This window comes from Lygodium microphyllum, chromosome 1 (genome assembly GCF_053477565.2).
Source record: "Lygodium microphyllum isolate KBCC chromosome 1, Lygodium_microphyllum_v1.1.10, whole genome shotgun sequence".
Classification (NCBI taxonomy): domain Eukaryota; kingdom Viridiplantae; phylum Streptophyta; class Polypodiopsida; order Schizaeales; family Lygodiaceae; genus Lygodium; species Lygodium microphyllum.
Window position 1 is genome coordinate 4,181,485 of NC_141135.1, and position 19,876 is coordinate 4,201,360.

Genomic DNA, 19,876 nt, shown 5'->3' on the forward strand with positions numbered 1-19,876 from the left:
CCTAGTTGCATAGCACACATACTCCACATGGCACTCAATAGGTAGACACGCCCTTCAAGGAGTGCACAACAACATGACAAGTACAGTGAGTGCTTGAAGACCCATCAACAATTGGTGGCCACACCTTCTTCTTTCTATGACTTTCTCCACCTATGACAACCATTGCCCTTCTTGTCTCCACCCTAACCAGGTCCCATCATCATTATTCAATCATCCCCTTCACCAAGACCATTTTGTTGACCATCGCTACTCCATCTGCTAGCTTCACTCTACTCTGATTGGAGTGAGTGTCATGGGACTGGCACTTGACTAACACAGGAACAAATGTTAACTGGTTGAAGAAATCAAGACTTGAAGAGAAAGAAGAATATAAAATCCACAAAATGTTTTCAAATCATTAGGCCTTGGAAAAAGAAATCAACAGTTGTAAACGAGGGCTAGGCTCCATCCCATGCAAATTGTAAATAAATTTAGTAGCACTTAGCATAGAAACATAGAATTGAGTGTGTGCATAGAGGGAAGTTTAGTCTTTGGCCCAAAAAGTGGGTTAAATACCCAAGGGGGATGGGGAAATCCTAACCCTAAAAAGATGTATGAACAGGTTGAAAGAGAATGCCAAGGGCTATTCATGTGTGTGCTAATTTCTATTCTCACACTCTTACTTTCTATTGTGTGTGAGAGTGAGCATAGAGAGAGAGGGAGGGAGGGAGGGAGTGTGTGAGAGTGACAGAAGCCTCCACACTCTTCTCTTGAGTGCTCTCTCATGCCTATCCTCATGCTTCTTCCTTGCATGTGAAGTCCGTAGAGGGTGAGAGGGGAAAATGGATGCTTACATGGGTCATGGATCTTTCTAAGAGCTACCTTTATTCTTGAAGGAGGGCCAAGGGAGCTCACTACAATGGTTTTGGTTTTCTTGTGATGTGTAGAAGGCTAGGTAAGAGCGAGCCAACGTGTCAAGTGTTCAAACCTCTTAAATCAATAAGAGCGTGCCCAACATCCCATCATTGAGTATGTGGCATACAATGCTATACATTCCATAGTTTTTTGGAAGCAATTGATACATTAGTTTGGAAAAAGACAACTCGTTTTATAAAATATATATATGATTGATTGGTGTCAAAATTGAGAGGTGCAAATAATATCACCACTATCAAATCAAATAGTCTTCAAATTACAAGAGTGTAGGTGAATAATAATAGCCAAGGATTCAGAGATTACTTGGATTCCTTCTATAGCTCATACTCTTAATTTCCGATTGAAGGATATCAGAAAGTTGCCATTCACTTGACCTATATTGTTAAATGCAAATCATATCGTGAAATCTATTAGAGAACACCAGTATAGATATGCATTATTTCAACAATAGTCTAATAAATGCTTCAGAATTCTTTGTGCAACATGGCTTACCAACTTAGATTAAAAGGGGTAAAAGTTGCACCTCACAAGACCATTATAATTGGATTCTCAGATACTTGGCTCACTAAAAATCCTCAATTTGCTAATGGTATGAGAAACTGTGTCAGGGATATTTAAAGCAATACATTTTTCTAGAAAGTGAAAAGGATCATTTAGTGAAGCCATTTATGTTCCTATTATGCATTATTGATGAGGAAAACATCATAATGGAATGGATTTATTTGCACTTCCATGAGGCACTTAAAGAGATAGAGGAGCTCACAACTTTCGCATCAATGAGAAGGAAAACATCATGAGAATTGTAGAATTGCATTGGAAAAATATGCATACTCCATTGTATAGTGCAAGGTCCAAAGTTCCAAGTAAAGTCTTCCAACAATCACAAAATAAAGACATTATGATAGACTTTAGGAAGATGTATGACCGATAGTTATAAGGTAACCAAGACAAGGAGGTGAATTTGCAACGAGTAAACTATGCACATAGCAAAGGGATATTCAAGCATTCTTGGAAAATTGATGTAGCAAAGAGTTTATTGGCTTCCACTTTGGTCAAATGAGTTTGGTTTTATGATTCTCAAGCTTTAATATAGAGCTATATGGATATTATCTATTCGTACTTCATCTAGTAATTGTGAATAAAATTAGTTTGTATTTGATTTTGTGTGCTTGAAGTGCATGAATAGATTGAAAGTGTCTAGAGGAAAAATATTACTTCTTCAATCTACACATCTTGGAAAATCCCTTCAGTATCTTGTATCATTGTCAATAAAATTATATGACAAGCCCATGAGGTCCTAGTAAAAGGAATTACAAGCAAGAATGAGAATGAACTAGAAATGGAGAATGATAACAATGGCATTGAGGAAAAAGATGATTTGATACCTGTATTTTGAAGAATAAATCATTTCAATATTCAAGTGTCCATTGTCTCTGTGCTTGAAATTTTTAAATTATAATTTCTTTTATATGCTTGCAATTATTAACTATTGTCATTGACTATAAAGATTTACATCTTATCTTGTTAAGTTAATTAATAGATTGTGTCATGAAGTTGAGTTGATACAAAAGTTTATTATTAAATTGCTTCAATGTTTAGATGAGAAACATTTCATACTATATGAATTGAAAAATGAGAAAAGGTTTTATATTGTATGAACAAGAAGTACAAACAACAAGAGAGATAAAGTATATTGGAACTCATCATATATTATATTTTTCATAATCAAGCAATGCACAAGTCCATTATGTCAAGATTGTGGGAGAGAAGGAAGGAGCCTCACTTGTAGCTTTCTTGCTTGTACAATGGGGGAATACACACAAGGGTGGAGGCTGAAAACAGTTTTCCTCTTCTTAGTTGTGTAAGCCAAAAAGAACTCACATACAAAAAAATAGAAGAACCTGTTGGGGGTAAAGGCGCCTCCGCCGTGCCGCCCCGTGTATTACTACACTGACAGTACCTACCACTGCACACTGCAGGTGGTGGGCGCCCATCAAGTCACTTTATTATTTATTCTTTTAGTGACAGTTTGAATAAAGGAAGGCCCGGTCACACATTGTGACCGTTGGAGTTCCCATTTCTTGTCTCTCTCTTTCTTGCTCTTGCTCTCCCGCCATAGCTCGCGTGCAAGCTTCGATCCTTCTCACCTTTCAACTGGTATCAGAGCTTGGCATTCTCTTGCTCGAGCTCAACTCGGTGCTTCCCGACCTTTGCATCGACTCGCTTCACGCATTGGGTCTCCATCCCGACAGCCATAGCCGACCTCTCGAGCTCCCGACTCTCCCCGGCTTCCCGAGCTCCATCCCGGCCTTCTTGAGCTTCATCAGAGCCTTGCCCTTGAGGTATTGCTTCAGCATTTGCAGGCATTTGAGTGTATTCTCAGTTTGAAACAGGGCAGGAACAAAGGGCAGCCACTCTTCTTGAGCTCCATAGCTCATATCTTCCCTCCCCTTTGCATTAGGCCTTCATGGCTTGGTATGTGCCTACCTTGGGCCATCATTGAGCCCCCCCCACACTCAACATTCAACCACGTTGATCAGCAGCCATTTTCCAGCAACTCACGCTGATTTCAGCGCACCTATTCAGCCCTCCTCTCCTCACGTGTTGAAGCTGCAGCCACTTGATCTTCATCAAGCCCTTGTGCGTGGCCTATTGGGGCTTATTTTGGAGCCCCCCAACCATCATAACTCCACGTGATTGGCAGCAGCACTCCAGGCCTCAACACGCTGAATATGGCGCCCATTTTCAGACTTTGACCTCCATGTTTTACAGCTGAATGCTTTGTTGCTCATGGAGCACTCATCATTGGCCTATTTGGAGGGCATTTGAGCCATTTTTTGGATGTCATTTTGATGCTTTGGCTTGACATTGAGGTTGGGAGCTGATCATTCTCAGTTTTGGAACTGTCATTTACTGCATAACAATGCTGGAAACAGGGCAGCACCCTTGACACTGACATTTGTTGCTTATGCCTCATTCCATTGGAGCTATTTGATGCCCGTATGCGGTCTACTTCCTACCCGGATGTATTGGGGATGTATGCATTTGGTTTGACCATGATTTTGGCTTGAATTCGGGGCTGAAATCTACTATTTAGAACAGTAAATACATGCTGGAATAACAGTGGGCTGAAGGTACTTTACATGCTTTGGCACTTACCTACCGATTCCGGATGTATGCTTTGAGCTTTGGCATGATGTCTCTGACATTTGGGGATGACTTGGAGCATATGTATGAGATTATGGGATGCTTTTGAGCTTCGCATTAGCTCCGTCTTCACTGGCATTTGAACCGACTTGGCATGCTCGTGGACCGCCTATGCCTCATGTCTCTGCTTGACAGTTAGGCTTTTGAATTACATGCTTTGGTTCGTGACATATGATATTTGGTTCGTGTATGCCATACCGACATTTGGAGCTTGGATTTGGATGTATTTGAGCATTCCCGGCTTACTTGATCACTGATCTTGGTTGCTATTTGGATGTCATTGAGTTGACCGAGAGCTTATTTGGGCTTATGTATTGCTTCATGGTTAATACGACCGGTGCTTCATGTATGTCATGCTCTCTTGGATGCGCTTGATGCATTGACAGGGTCGCTTATCACTGGTGCTTTCTCTTGGGTTGTTTGAGCTTCTGAGCTCGCTTTGTATGCCTTTTGTGCCAGTGGGAGCATTTTACATGCTTGCTTGACCTTTGGCAGTTGCATGCTATTGGAGCACTTACATGTATTTGGAGCAGTTTATGTCTTGAGCAGCTACATACACATTGAGACTTTGGGATCATACTCCGATCTTTATGGATATGCATTGATGTACTCTTGGTTCACAAGATGCTTATGAGCTGAGTCTCATATTTGGATCTTTCTCTTTGAGCAGACACCTATTTGTGTCAGGTTTTGGCAGTTACAGGAACACTTTGCCTAGAGTGTCTGGGGGTGTGCCTTTCACTGGCAGATGTTATTTTGACATGCTTCGGTGTTTAGCTCATGTTCTTTTCAATGTCATTGGCCTTGCTTATGTCCGTTTCATGCCGGCTTTGGACCTAGCATTGTTTTCTTGACATTGGATCCTATTTTGGGACAGTTTGCTCTCTAGACTGCATACCTGCAATTTATTACAGCAAGCAGTTATTGGTGGACTGAGGTGTACTTTTCATGTTGAAATATCCTGATTTGGTGTACCGCACCTAGTACTAAGTGGGCAGCAACTTTTGGCACACTTTGCCCGTTTTGGTCATTTTTTGGGCATTTTCTGCAGTAAAACAGCCAGTAGTTTTACATTGTCTGTGCATTTCTAGCCTGCATTATGGCGTCCTCTTCGATTGATAATGCCATATTTAACATCAAAAGTTGGATGGTACCAACTACTCTTATTGGAAGAGTCAAATTTGGCAGGTCTTGGTGCAGAAATCTCAGATTAAGCCACTTCGGTTGACTGGGGAGCAGCCTGAAACTATGGATAATGACGACTGGCTTGAACTTGATGAGCTATGCAAGTCCACGATTGTATTGTCTCTCACTGAACAGGTACATTATAATGTATTTGAGGAAGCACAGAGTGCATGGGATCTATGGAATAAGATCAAGAATCTTTATGATAAGAAAAGTCCGGCGAGTCAGATGTACTGGTTGAAGCAGCTTATGGATCTGTGCATGAAGGATAATGCGACTATGTCTGCTCACTTGAGCCAGTTCCATGCTATACTGAAGAACCTGACTTCACAGGATATCACCTTTGGAGAGGAAGTAACTCCTCTTTTCTTGCTTGGGACTCTGAATGAGTCATGGGATGTATTCCGCACTGCCCTATGTGCCTCTAGTGCTACTCTGAAACTGAATGATGTTGAGAGTGCTCTTTTGCAGGAAGAGGTTAATCGCAAAAACTTGGATGCCTCTCGTGTTGCACATGCTTTGACAGTTAGAGGCAGGAATGACAGGAATGATCGTGGTAATAACCATGGCCGTGACTCGCAGAAGGGTCGGTCTAAATCTCGTGGAAAGTCGCGTAGTAAGTCGCATGGGCGCAACGCTAATGTCACTTGTCATCATTGTGGGAAAAAGGGCCATATCAGACCACAGTGTCATGAGTTGCGCAATGAGAAGCGCAAGGATAAGGGCAAAGAGAAAGTGCAGGAGAAGTCCTCTGATCGCAGCATAGTACCTGCGAAGTCCAGCGTCAAGATTGAAGAAATTAATGTCATGCAGACCAAGGATTCCGATGGTAGTGATGAGTTCATACTTGCAGCTAGTTCTTCTGATGCTTCACACTTGACTGAGACACCTAATATGTATGCACAGTGCTGGTTATTGGATTCAGGTGCGTCCTTCCATGTGACGCCTTACCATGAGTGGTTTCACTCTTACCGTACTATATCTGGATCAGTCAGACTTGGAGATGACAGGTCTCTTGATATTGTGGGCTGTGGAGATATTCAGTTGCAGTTTTCCACAGGCAGTTCCTTTTTGCTCAGGGATGTACGTCATGTACCTGCGCTTACGCGCAGTCTTATGTCTACAGGACAGTTGGATGATGCAGGGTTTCATGTCTGTTTTGGGGATTCTGCCTGGAAGATTACCAAAGGCAGACTTGTACTTGCTAGAGGCGCCAAGGCTGGCAGCCTCTATCCTCTTGTTGTATCTGGGTCCTCAGTTGACCATGTTTTGGCAGTGGGTTCTATCCCACATGTATTACTTTGGCATGCTCGTTTAGGGCACATGTCTTTGAAGGGAATGAAAATGTTATCTGGTTTGCAGTATCTTCCGCCTTTGGATTATGCATGTTTTGACTCGTGTGATCATTGTCTTTATGGTAAGTAGAATAGGTCTACGCATAACAAATCGGGTAGGCCACGCATGAGTGAGCCCTTGGCATTGGTGCATTCCGATGTTTGTGGGCCTATGCCTTGCATGTCTATGGGTGGCGCGAAGTACTTCGTTACCTTCATTGATGATTTTTCTAGGAAAGTGTGGGCTTATCCCATAAAGCGGAAGTCCGATGTCTTGGCAGTTTTTCAGAGATGGCTTGCTCTTGTTGAGAACCAGACTGGGTATAGGCTGAAATGCCTTAGGACAGATAATGGGGGAGAATATGTCTCGCATGCTTTTGAGCAGTTTTGTGATGACAGGGGTATTAAGTGTCAGTTGACCGTCCCTTACACCCCACCCCAGAATGGTTTGGCTGAGCGCATGAACATGACTATTCAGGAGCGTGTGCGCTCTATGCTTAGCCATGCAGGCCTACCCTAGAGTTTTTGGGCTGAGGCAGTTAGTACGGCAGTGCATGTCATAAACCGATCGCCTTCCAGTGGATTGGATTTCCAGGTTGCAGAGGAAGTTTGGGCTGGTAAGCCACCCTCTTATGCGCATCTCCGTGTCTTTGGATGTGAGGCATTCTGCCATGTGCCCAAGGACAAGAGGAGTAAATTGGATCCAAAGAGCATTAAATGCATATTCCTTGGCTATAGTGAGTCAGGAGAGATGGGCTATCGCCTATGGGATCCGCAGGCGCGGAAAATAGTACGCAGCCATGATGTCGTCTTCCATGAAGACAAGATGCACAGGCAGCCTGAGAAGGTGGTTGAGATCCGCAGAGTGATCTTTCAGGAGGAGCCTAGAGCTCCAGCATAGCCAGTAGTACAGCCTGCAGCAGTTCCTCCACAGGGCCAGGGTGTTGGACAGGCAGTTAGACAGGCAGCAGAGCCTGCGGTGAGACGGTCTGCTAGAGACAGACGTCCACCTGACAGATTTCAGCCCTCTATGCATTATGTTTTGGTTACAGATGCAGGAGAGCCTTTCACTTATGATGAGGCTATGCGCAGGGTGACAGTCACTCCTGGGAGAGGGCTATGCAGTCTGAGATAGACTCCCTGCATAAGAATGAGACTTGGGATTTGGTTGCCTTGCCTAAGGGCAAGAAGGCTTTGCCATGCAAGTGGGTGTACAAGCTGAAAAGTACCCCTGGACACCCCAAGCGGGCATACAAGGCTAGATTGGTAGCAAAGGATTTTAAGCAGGAACATGGTGTGGACTTTGATGAGGTCTTCTCTCCTGTGGTTAAGATGACCACGCTGCGCTTAGTCTTGGCTTTGGTTGCACAGCTTGACTTAGATCTATATCAGATGGATGTCAAGACGGCTTTACTACATGGGGACTTGCATGATGAGATCTATATGGATCAACCTAAGGGCTTTGCAGAACCTGGTAGGGAGCACCTACTGTGCAAGTTGAAGAAGAGCTTGTATGGCTTGAAGCAGGCACCTAGGGAATGGTATCATAAGTTTGATGCCTTTATGCAATCACAGGGCTACAGCAGGAGTGCTATGGATCCGTGTCTTTACACGAAGAAAGCCCGTGATGGCAGTTTGCTTATCTTGGTACTCTATGTTGCTGATATGCTGATAGCAGGGAAAGCTCATGATGAGCTAGATGCTCTTAAATCTCAGCTAAAGAAGAGCTTTGAGATGAAGGATTTGGGACAGGCCTCACATATACTTGGGATGCGCATTAAGCGCGATAGGCATCAGGGGCTTTTGTATCTCTCACAGCGGGAGTACATTCATAAAGTCCTTGAGCGCTTCCACATGCAGGACGTAAAGCCTATTGGCTGTCCATTACCTTCTTATGTGAAGGTATCACAGGCCGATTGTCCGCAGACAGATGAGCAGTGGGCCGAGATGGCCAAGATCCCTTATGCTTCAGCCGTGGGCAGTTTGATGTATGCCATGATAGCCACTCGTCCAGATATTGCACATGCAGTTGGGGTTGTGGCACGCTATATGGCTACACCTGGCAACAGACATTGGGATGCCATGAAGGGTATCATGAGGTACCTGAAGGGCATAGCAGATATGTGTATTTGCTATGGCAGCCAGGATATAGGGATCATGGGGTACACTAACTCCGATTATGTAGGACATGCAGATAGTAGGAAGTCCACTTCTGACTATGTATTCACCTATGCTGGAGGGGCTGTCTCTTGGATGTCCAGGGTTCAGAAGTGTACGGCTTTGTCTACCACTGAGGCCGAGTATGTTGCAGCCACTGAGGCTTGCAAAGAGGCCATATGGTTAGGCCGTCTAGTTGCTGACCTTGGGATTGATGCTACACCTACACTGCATTCGGATTCTATGAGTGCCATTCAGTTGGCTAAGAATCCGGTCTTCCATGGGAAGACGAAACACATTGAGGTGAGGTATCACTTCATACATGGTGTCGTGGAGGACAGGTCTGTTGACCTTGTCAAGATCTCCACTGACGAGAATCCTGCAAATGTGCTCATGAAGAGCCTCACTACTGAGCGCTTTGCCTTCCTCAGGAGGTTGATGGGCGTTGGATTAGATGTCGCCTTTCCTCATCCCTTGTACCTATGTACATTTGTATTGTCTTTTCTTTTTTTTCTTTTCTCTCTCACTAGGGCAGATTCGCCTTTAAGTGGGAGGTTGTTGGGGGTAAAGGCGCCTCTGCCGTGCCGCCCCGTGTATTACTACACTGACAGTACCCGCCACTGCACACTGCAGGTGGCGGGCGCCCGTCACGTCACTTTATTCTTTATTCTTTTAGTGACAGTTTGAATAAAGGAAGGCCCGGTTACACATTGTGACCGTTGGAGTTCCCATTTCTTGTCTCTCTCTTTCTTGCTCTTGCTCTCCCGCCATAGCTCGCGTGCAAGCTTCGATCCTTCTCACCTTTCAGAACCCTATATATGGGTCTCAAACCAAACTCAACTAACTAAGGTGGCATACTAACTGAGCCACGAACTAGAGTAGATAAGGATAGCTGTCATCTAGCTATTATTCATGGGCGGTGTACCAACCGCATCTGCAACAACTGACAAGTCGGTGACATAAATGCACAACGGTCACCCTGGCATATCACGAGTGGAGCTCGATATTTCAACACTCCCCCTCGAGCTCAATCCCAATTCCTGCACACCAAGCAGGTCTCAAACTTACGCAGCTTCTCTGCGCCCAATGCCTTCGTAAATATGTCAGCTACCTGATCCTCTGTGCTGACATAAACTAGATCAATAAGACCTAGTAAAACCCTCTCCCGCACATAGTGATAATGCACCTCAATGTGCTTTGTTCTAGCATGATAGACTGGGTTATTTGCCAAGTGTATACTGCTCATGTTTTCACAATAAATGACAACTGGCCCATCTGTAGGCTGATGCATATCATAAAGTAGCTTATGCAACCAAGTTACCTCACATGCAGCCATTGCTACACCCCTGTACTCAGCCTTTGTGCTCGACAAGGCAACTGTAGACTATTTCTTGCTGCTCCAAGTGACTGCAGCACTCCCAAAAGAGAACACATATCCACTGGTAGATCGTCTATCAGAAATACTACCAGCCCAATCAGCATCAGTGTATCCATGCAACTGTATCTGAAACCCAGTCTCATAAAATAGTCCATACTGCAATGTAGACTTCACATATCTGAGTATGCATCTAGCCACATCCAAATGTGGTTTCCTTGGAGCCTGCATAAACTAACTTACCAATCCAACAGCATAGCTCAAATTTGGCCTGGTAATAGTCATGTAAATCAAACTTCCTACTATGCGTCTGTACATAGTAGGGTCTTCCAGAAGCTCACCTGCATCTGCTCTCAGCTTCACATTCTGCTCCAAAGGAACTAAAATAGGCTTACAGCCTGTCATCCCATATTTGGACAGCATGTCCAATCCATACTACCTCTGCAAGAGCCATATCCCACTTGGTGATCTAATCACCTCAATGCCCAAGAAATAACGCAGCTCTCCCAATTCCTTCATCTCAAACTTTTGCTTCAATAGCATTTTCACATGAAGGATATCTTCATCACTATCACCTGTGATAATCAAATCATCAACATAAATGACAAGCAGCATAATACCCTTCTCTGTTTTTCTCACATAAAGTGAGAAATCTACCTTGGAAATCTGAAAGCCAATAGTGACAAGATACTGTCCTATCTTGTCAGACCAAGCTCTAGGTGCTTGCTTCAAGCCATACAAGGCTTTCTTCAACCTGTAAACAAACTCAGGATGAACAGCATGCACATAACTTGGTGGCTGCTCCATATAGACCTCTTCTTGCAAATCACCATGCAAGAAGGCATTCTTTACATCCATCTGATGTAAAGACCATCCCTTTGATGCAGCCATAGCAATGACTGCTCTTACGGTTGCCATCCTTGCAACCGGACTGAATGTTTCTTCATAATCAATGCCATATGTTTGTGCATACCCCTTGACTACTAATCTTGCCTTGTATCTATTCACAGAACCATCTGCATTGTGTTTCACCTTATAAACCCACTTACAATCAATTGCATTATTATCTTTAGGCAAAGGTACCAATTCCCATGTAGCATTTGCTTCCAAGGCATCCATTTCTTCATCCATGGCTTTCTCCCATTTTTCTTTTCCCATGGCTTGCTCAAAAGAAGTGGGTTCTGGTTCCTGTATCACTTTGACCATATATGCTAGTGAATGGCTATAAGTCCATCATATTTCAGCCTATCCACAGGATACCTAACTCTGGTAGACCTGTGCAAAGTAGGTTCACTCCCAGGTGCTCTCAAAACATCCCTGGTCTTCCTTACTCCAAGCGTAACAATAGAAGGAATACCCAACTCATCATCAATGCTTTGTTCTGAGCCACTGGATTCACCATCCACATAAGAGTGGCCTGCATTCACATCAAACATGGGCTGATCTACCTTCTCTTTTCCTTTTCGTGATACCTGCATATCACTATCTGCATTGCTTTGAGAAGATTCTCCTGATCTCAATCTGCCTGTCCATGGCGACGAATGTGAACCACTGCTAGAGGACGCTCCATGTCCACTAATATCTTGTGACTGCTGCTGTGAATTCTGTGCAGCATTACCATTTTGTGCATCTACATTATCAATCACATTTACTGGTTTATACCAGCTACTCATCTCATCAAAAACAACATCTCTGCTCACTGTAAACTTACGAGTAGAAGGGTTATAGCATCTATACCCTTTTTGCTGCAGAGAGTAACCAATAAAGATGCACTTCTCAGCTTTTGGATCCAACTTGGATCTCAACTCATCTGGCACATGAACATAGGCAATGCAACCAAAAATTTTCAAATGAGAAATATCCGGTTTCCTACCAGTATACCTCTCCTCTGGAGTCATCCCATGTATTGTTGCAGTGGGAGTCCTGTTTATTATGTAGACTGTTGTAGCAACTGCTTCCAGCACAGTAAAAATCTGGCAAGTCTTTTTCATTGAGCATGGCATGAGATACCTCTCCAATATGCCTGTTTTTCCTTTCTGCAATTCCATTTTGTTGTGGGGTATGACTGCATGAATATTGATGCTTTATGCCATGCTCCTGCAGGAACCTTGCAAACTCATTTGAGAGGTACTCTCCCCCTCCATCTGACCTTAGGCATTTTATTTGCAGGCATGTTTCTTTTTCAACCATAGCTTTAAGAGTTTTGAAATGCCCAAAAACTTCACTTTTCTTTTTCATAAAATACACCCAAACTTTTCTGCTAGAGTCATCAATAAAAGTGACAAAATAATGACAGCCTCCAAGAGATGCAACCTTAGTAGTCCACACATCAGAGTAGATTAATTCCAATGGCTTCTTACTCTCTTGAACATGTCTAGGAAATGGTTTCCTTGCCTGTTTTCCAAATTGACAGCCTTCACATACCTTATGCATTTCTACAACCTTGAATTTAGGCAATCCTGCAACAATATTTTGGGCCTGCATTGATTTAAGTCGATGTACATTAACATGACCAATGCGTTTAGACCAGATATCAATATCTGCAACTACACCGGTCCCATGTGCAAACATTGCTGCACTCAATTCAGGCATGTCTGCATCCAACGTAAACATCCTGCCCTTCTTCTTCCCTTTTGCTATCAAGCGACCTTTATTTTTCATATCCTCAACAAAGCATCCATGAGGATTAAATCTGACCTGCAAGCTCTGCTCAACCATTTGACCAACAGAAACCAGATTCTTGGTGATATTTGGGACATGAAATACATCGGACAGGTATTTCTTTCTCCCATCCTGCATAGACAAAAGAATTTTTCCAATCTGCACAATAGGATGTGCAGTATCATCACCAGTCTCCACAAATCCTGGTTTTTCCATTTTCCTTGCATCCTCCATCCATTCTGCATGACCTGTCATGTGGTTTAATGCACCTGAGTCAACATACCATACATCGTTGCTTTCTTCTGCACTTGTCATAGAATTGTTCATGTGCTGCACCATAAACAAATGCTCATTTCTGTCATCACCTTGTCTACTAGAAGATGCATAATTTCCTTGTTGCAATTTTCCATTCATGATGTCATTCTGCTTTTTATAGTAGTCTTTAGCCATATGACCCATTTTACCACAGTAGTAGCATTCAACATTATTGTTTGCATTTTGGCCTCTTTGCCATCCACCACGACTTCTTTGGCTCCCCCTGCCTCTAGAGTTACCACGTCCTCCTCCATAGGACTGGTTTTCTTGAGTTTGCTGCATATTTTGATTTCTACCACGGCCTCCAGATCGGCCTCCTCTACCTCTGCCTCTACCTCTTCCAGCATTTGAGTAGAAGACAGCTTCTTTTGAAGTACCTCCTGAAGAAGATGCACCACCATTTCTCTGCTCCTCAGAAATTAGAAGAGCAATCAACTCCTCAAAATCAAGAAATCTTTCACGAACTGAAATGGATGTCCGAAACTGTGCATAATCCTTTTCTAGACCATTCAAGGTCACAGAAACTAAATCATCATCTTCCACTGGCGACCCAATGGAAGCAAGTGCATCTGCAATCTTCTTCACCTTCATGTGGTAGTCATTGATGCTCATACTTTCTCTTTGCACATTATACAACTCTTTCTTGAGCTGCATTTTCCTAGCTTGCGTATTTGTGCTATAAATTTTTGACAAAGTATCCCATGCCTCCTTTGGCGTACTTGCATCCTGAATATGCACAATCATAGAGTCTGAAATACTGATAGATAGCCAGTACATAACTTTCCTGGCTCTCTCATGCCATGCTTTAAATGCCTGCATTTGCTGTTGATTGGGAACATCAGGAAGAACTGGTTCTTCTTCATTTCCTGCAACAAATTCCCAATATCCTTTTTCCATAAGGAAATTCGTCATTCTAAACTTCCATGCTTGGAAGTTGTTCTTGTCAAGCTTTTCAGTTACAATTTGTGAAAGAGAATCAGACGCCATTACAGAATACTGCAAAAAATTCTGTCACTGCAAAAAACACAGCTTCACCCTCACAAGGGCAAATCTGCAAAGCTGGCGAAAGTGGTATTTGACCACATAGTCACTTCCTAGTGACGATTTTGCATAAACAGGAACCAAGGATGATTATGTAACTCCCAATGTCTCTGCACACAAGCATACGATGCAATTTTTGTGGTAACTTTTCACCGACCTGTAGAACAGTGGTCGCATAGCATAAAACAGGGCCTTTTCTTGAGTGCGTGCAGAAAAATTCCGCCTCCAAAACACCGCGAAGGGCGTCTCAATCTGAGACAATGCACTCTTGCACTTTCCGACTGTGCTACCTGCAAAGACTTGCTCCCAAAATAGAAAAATGGAAGCAACACTGATCCTCTTACCAGAACACCGTGAACTTGGCTTGCTTTCTTGAGCTCCTTACCATGAACAAGGCTCTGATACCATGTCAAGATTGTGGGAGAGAAGGAAGGAGCCTCACTTGTAGCTTTCTTGCTTGCACAATGGGGGAATACACACAAGGATGGAGGCTAAAAACAGTTTTCCTCTTCTTAGTTGTGTAAGCCAAAAAGAACTCACATACAAAGAAATAGAAGAACCCTATATATGGGTCTCAAACCAAACTCAACTAACTAAGGTGGCATACTAACTGAGCCACGAACTAGAGTAGATAAGGATAGCTGTTATCTAGCTATTATTCATGGGCGGTGTACCAATCGCATCTGCAACTGACAAGTCGGTGACATAAATGCACAATGGTCACCCTGGCATATCACGAGTGGAGCTCGATATCTCAACACATTATGCTTACAATTATTAACTATCATAAACTAAAGGGAATTTAAGGAACATTATTAATAAAATTTTACGATGTTCTTGATCAATTGTGAACTAGAGCCTATTCAAAGGAACATGGTTATTACATTTTTACACACCAATTATGGACTATAACCCACTTTAACCAATACTATTAATACTTATCGTTTTTAAAATCAAATCTCTTCCATTTCTTCTCATATATATTTTTATCACATTTATCTTGACTAATTTCAAGATGCTGTTTGTGCCTTTCCATCACTCTTTCCTCCTATAATTTTATATCATTTTAAGTTAGGGTTTCTATCTCTCTTAATCATTTCTAGTTCCAAATACATGGCTCGGCCGATGCCCTATTCAAAGAGAGCTATTGCAAGGAGTAGTTTTCAATGTGTAGGCATGTCCTTGGGCTCCAACAAGAGCTATACCATAAGGTACTAACCATTGTAATACAAATACTTGTGGACTATATGGAGGAGCTAAAAGTTCAACTAAGCCCCTACCACAACTACTTTAAATCAAGTTGACTTCAAAGATGAGTTGAAATAGTAAATTATGAGCTATCTAGAGGGAGATTGGAAGCCCATTTGTGCATAAAAGGGTATAATATTGATTATCTTAAGTGCATTGGGCCATTGGATCCGATCCCTTTCCATAATCAAGCAAGGATTTCCACCAACAACCAAAAACCAAGGAGCCACCCATGGAAGAAATGAACCCCATTGACATGGTTGAGCTTCCACATTATGATAAATAGGGGTCAAGTTAGACAAAAAAAGTAAAAGAGATAGCACAAGGTAGTGAGAGATATACATAAAGATGATCGATGCACTAAGAGCTCCAATGCAAAAAGTGATAGAACTCCTACCAAATGCATCACAAGTTCCACAAGGATTGAAAACAAAGCAAGCCCTTGATGAATCCTTACATCAATATCAAGGGAGGCACTAGTCTAGCATTATAATAACATTTTATGTCAAGTGCATGTAAATCCTAAGTTCAGAAGGCCATTAGTCCTATGCACAATTGTAATTGCTCATAAGAATGGGAAATAATATAACATAAAAATGGCCCCACCAAAGAGTTATAGAGACTACTGTTGGAGCTATCACCATGTAGGTACAAGGAACAACTATCTCAAAGAGAAGTCTAGGGATACATGATTAGGGCTTCTAGAATGGCACTATCCCATTCTAGAAATAGATAAGCTTGCCTAGACCACCATTTTTTTATCACATTCCTACCCTCAAAGGCATAATCAATTCATAGAGCAAAGGAGAAAAGGGAGATACAAATTCCTAAATATTCCAAACATGTATGCCCTCAAAGCTAATTGGACCTATTTATTTAGTAACAAGATCTTGTGCCTTATTTTAGAAATTTTACAAACAATTTTGCCAACTACCCTAATCCATCCTTTATCATCATGTGTAATTTGAAAGGTGAGAAGGATCAAAGCTTGCATAGGAGAGCAAGAGCAAGAGAGAGAGACTCACAATGTGGGAACTCCAATGATCACAATGTATGACCAACCTTCCCTTTATTCATCTATCACTGAAAGAATAAAGAATAAAGTGAAGGTGACGAGCATGTGTAGCCTACAGTGTGCAGGTGCAAGTACTGTCAATGTAGTAATACACGAGTGGCTAGGAAAAGGCGCCTTTACCCCCAACAACCTCCCACTTAAAGGCAAATCTGCCCCAGTGATGAGTGAAAAAGAAAAAGAAAATATAGTACAACATATACACATGTACAACAACAGGATAAGGAAAGACGTCATCTCATCTCACACCCGTCAATCTGATCCTAAGGAAGACAAAGCGCTCCATAGAGCGGCTTTTGTTGAGCAGATCTTCAAGATTTTGGTCAGTCGAGATCTTGACAAGGAAAATAGACTTGTCCTCAATGACCCACGTATGAAGTCATATCTCACCTCAATGTGTTTCATCTTCGCATGGAAGATCGGATTCTTGGCTGATTCTTGGCTAACTGAATAGCACTCATAGAATCTAAATGCAATGTAGGGATAGCATCAATACCAAGGTCATGAACCAAATGGCCTAACCATATTGCAAGCCTCAATGGATGCAACATACTCAACCTTAGTGGTGGAAAGAGCCATACACTTCTACACCCTGGACATCAAGATACAACACCTCCAACATAGGTGAACACATAGCTAGAACTGGACTTCCTACTATTTGCATGTCCTGCATAATCATAGTCACTGTACCACATGATGTCGTGCCGCTATGCGCACAATGTGTAAAAAAAATCTAGAGTGGCTTCCTTTTAGATTTAGAGAGCCAATGCCATTTTAGGCCTTAGTGTTGGTGTCCATGGTTCAAAAATATTAAATTTTAGTCAATTTTTAATATTCTAGATATTATCTCTTGTAAAAAAATCTACAAAACTATAGACAACTTCTAGATTAGGATGACATGTAAAATAAAGCATGTAGCTTTCAGCTAATTTGAGAAGATTTTATGTAAAAAGAGAGATTAGCGAAATCGCATGACGCGCGATCGTTGTTTTCAGGCAGTGAACAGCACTCCAAAAGTAGGAGATGAAGAAGGAGTGATCTGGCAGGATTCTGTGCAGTTGTCCTGGTATTTAACCCCCCTTTCCGAGTCATTGGAAGGATCAGATTGGCGATCTAAGCAGCGTAGAGGAAGGTATTATTTTGTACACGTTTTTGTCTATTAGAGTTATATTTTCTCATAATGCTGAAAGAAACTGGCAGGCTTCATCTCTGTCAGTATTCTTCTATATTTTATAATTATTTTTTGAAGTATTCTTCTACATCTTCAATCTCTTCAAACCCCTTCTCTTCCGTCTACTCCTCTCCTTGAATCTACATTCACCCTGCTGTCACTTATCTTCAAGACTTGGCTTGAAACCTTCAACCCTTCTCTTATCTCTACCATCTCTGGAGTCTAAGCTCTTGAGCCCCCATACATTCTTCTCTTGCCAAACCCCTGTGGTGACCTTCAATCCTACGCGTGCTGCAACAACAACTCTTCTATCTTGGCTACCATAGCATATGCATATATCTACATTGCCCTTCAGGTACCTCATGATACCCTTCACAATATCCCAATGCTTCTTGCCATGTGTAGCCATATAGAGTGCCACAACACCAACTGCAAAGGCAATATCTCGATGAATGGCTATCATGGCATACATAAGACTGTCCACTACGGATGCATAGGGAATCTTGGCCATCTCCCTCTCTACTCATCTTTCTACGAGCAATCGGCCTATGATACCTTCACATAAGAAGGCAATAGATAGCCAATAGGCTTCACGTCCTGCATGTAAAAGCACTCGGGACTTTATGAATGTACTCCCTCTATGACAAGTAGGAGAGTCCTTGATGCATGTTATGTTTAATGTGCATACCAAGTATGTGAGAGGCCTGTCCCAGATCCTTCATCTCAAAGCTCTTCTTGAGCTCAGTCTTAAGAGCATCTAGCTCATTATGAGCTTTCCTTGCTAATAGCATGTCATCCACATAGAGTACCAAAATAAGAAAAGAACCATCATGGGCTCTCTTCGTGTACAAGCACGGATCCATAGCACTACGATTGTAGCCCTATGACTGCATAAAGGCATTGAACTTATGATACCATTCCCTAGGTGCCTGCTTCAAGCCATTAAGACTTTTCTTCAACTTGCACACTAGATCCTCCCTGCCAAGCTCTGCAAAGATTTTAGGCTGCTCCATGTAAATCTCATCATGCAAGTCCCCATGTAAGAAAGTCGTCTTGACATCCATCTGATACAAGTCCAAGTCAAGCTGTGCAACCAAAGCCAGGACTAAGCGCAGGGTGGTCTTCTTAACAACAAGAGAGAAGATCTCATCAAAGTCAACACCATGCTCCTGCTTAAAACCCTTTGCTACTACCAATCTAGCCTTGTATGCCGACTTGCAGTGTCCAAGGGTACTTTTCAGCTTGTATACCCACTTGCATGGTAGAGCCTTCTTGCCAGCAAGCAAGAAAACCAAATCCCAAGTCATATTCTTATGCAAGGAGTCTATCTCAGACTGTATAGCCCTCTCCCAAGAATGACTATCACCCCTGCGCATAGCCTCATTATAGGTGAGAGGCTCTCATGCATCTGTAACCAAGACATAGTGCATGGAGGGCTCAAATCTATCAAGTGGGCATCTATCTCTAATAGAACACCACACTTCAGGCTCTGCTACTTGCCCAACATTCTGTCCAACACCAAGCCATGAGCATCTACTGTTGCTATAGGCTATCTAGCTAGCTGTACGGGAGCTCATGGCTCCTCCTGAAATATAACCCTGCATATCTTCACCACTCTCTCAGGCTGCCTATGCATCTTGTCTTCATGGAAGACTACATCATGGATGTGGGATGACTTTCTGTGACTATGGATATCCCATACACGGTAACCCATCTCTCATGCATCTCCATAACCAAGGAATATGTATTTAACACTCTTAGGATCCAGCTTGTTACGCTTGTCCTTGGGCACATGGAAAAATGCCTCACATCCAAAGGCACGTAAATGCACATAAGAGGGCAGCTTTCCTATCCATACCTCCTTTGCAACCTGAAAATCAATGGCAATACAAAGTGATCTATTAATGATATACGTGGCAGTCGTAATTGCCTCTGCCCAAAAGTGTTGAGGTAGGCCTACATGGCTAAGCATACTACGAACCCTTTCTTGGATGGTCCTATTCATCTGCTCAACCATACCATTCTAGGGAGGCGTGTAAGGGGCGGTCAATTGACACTTAATACCCCTCTCATCACATAATTTCTCAAAAGAACGTGATACATATTCACCCCCATTATCTATCCTAAGGCATTTCACCCTATGCCCGGATTGTTTTTCTACCAAAGCAAGCCATCTCTAAAAAATTGCCAAGACA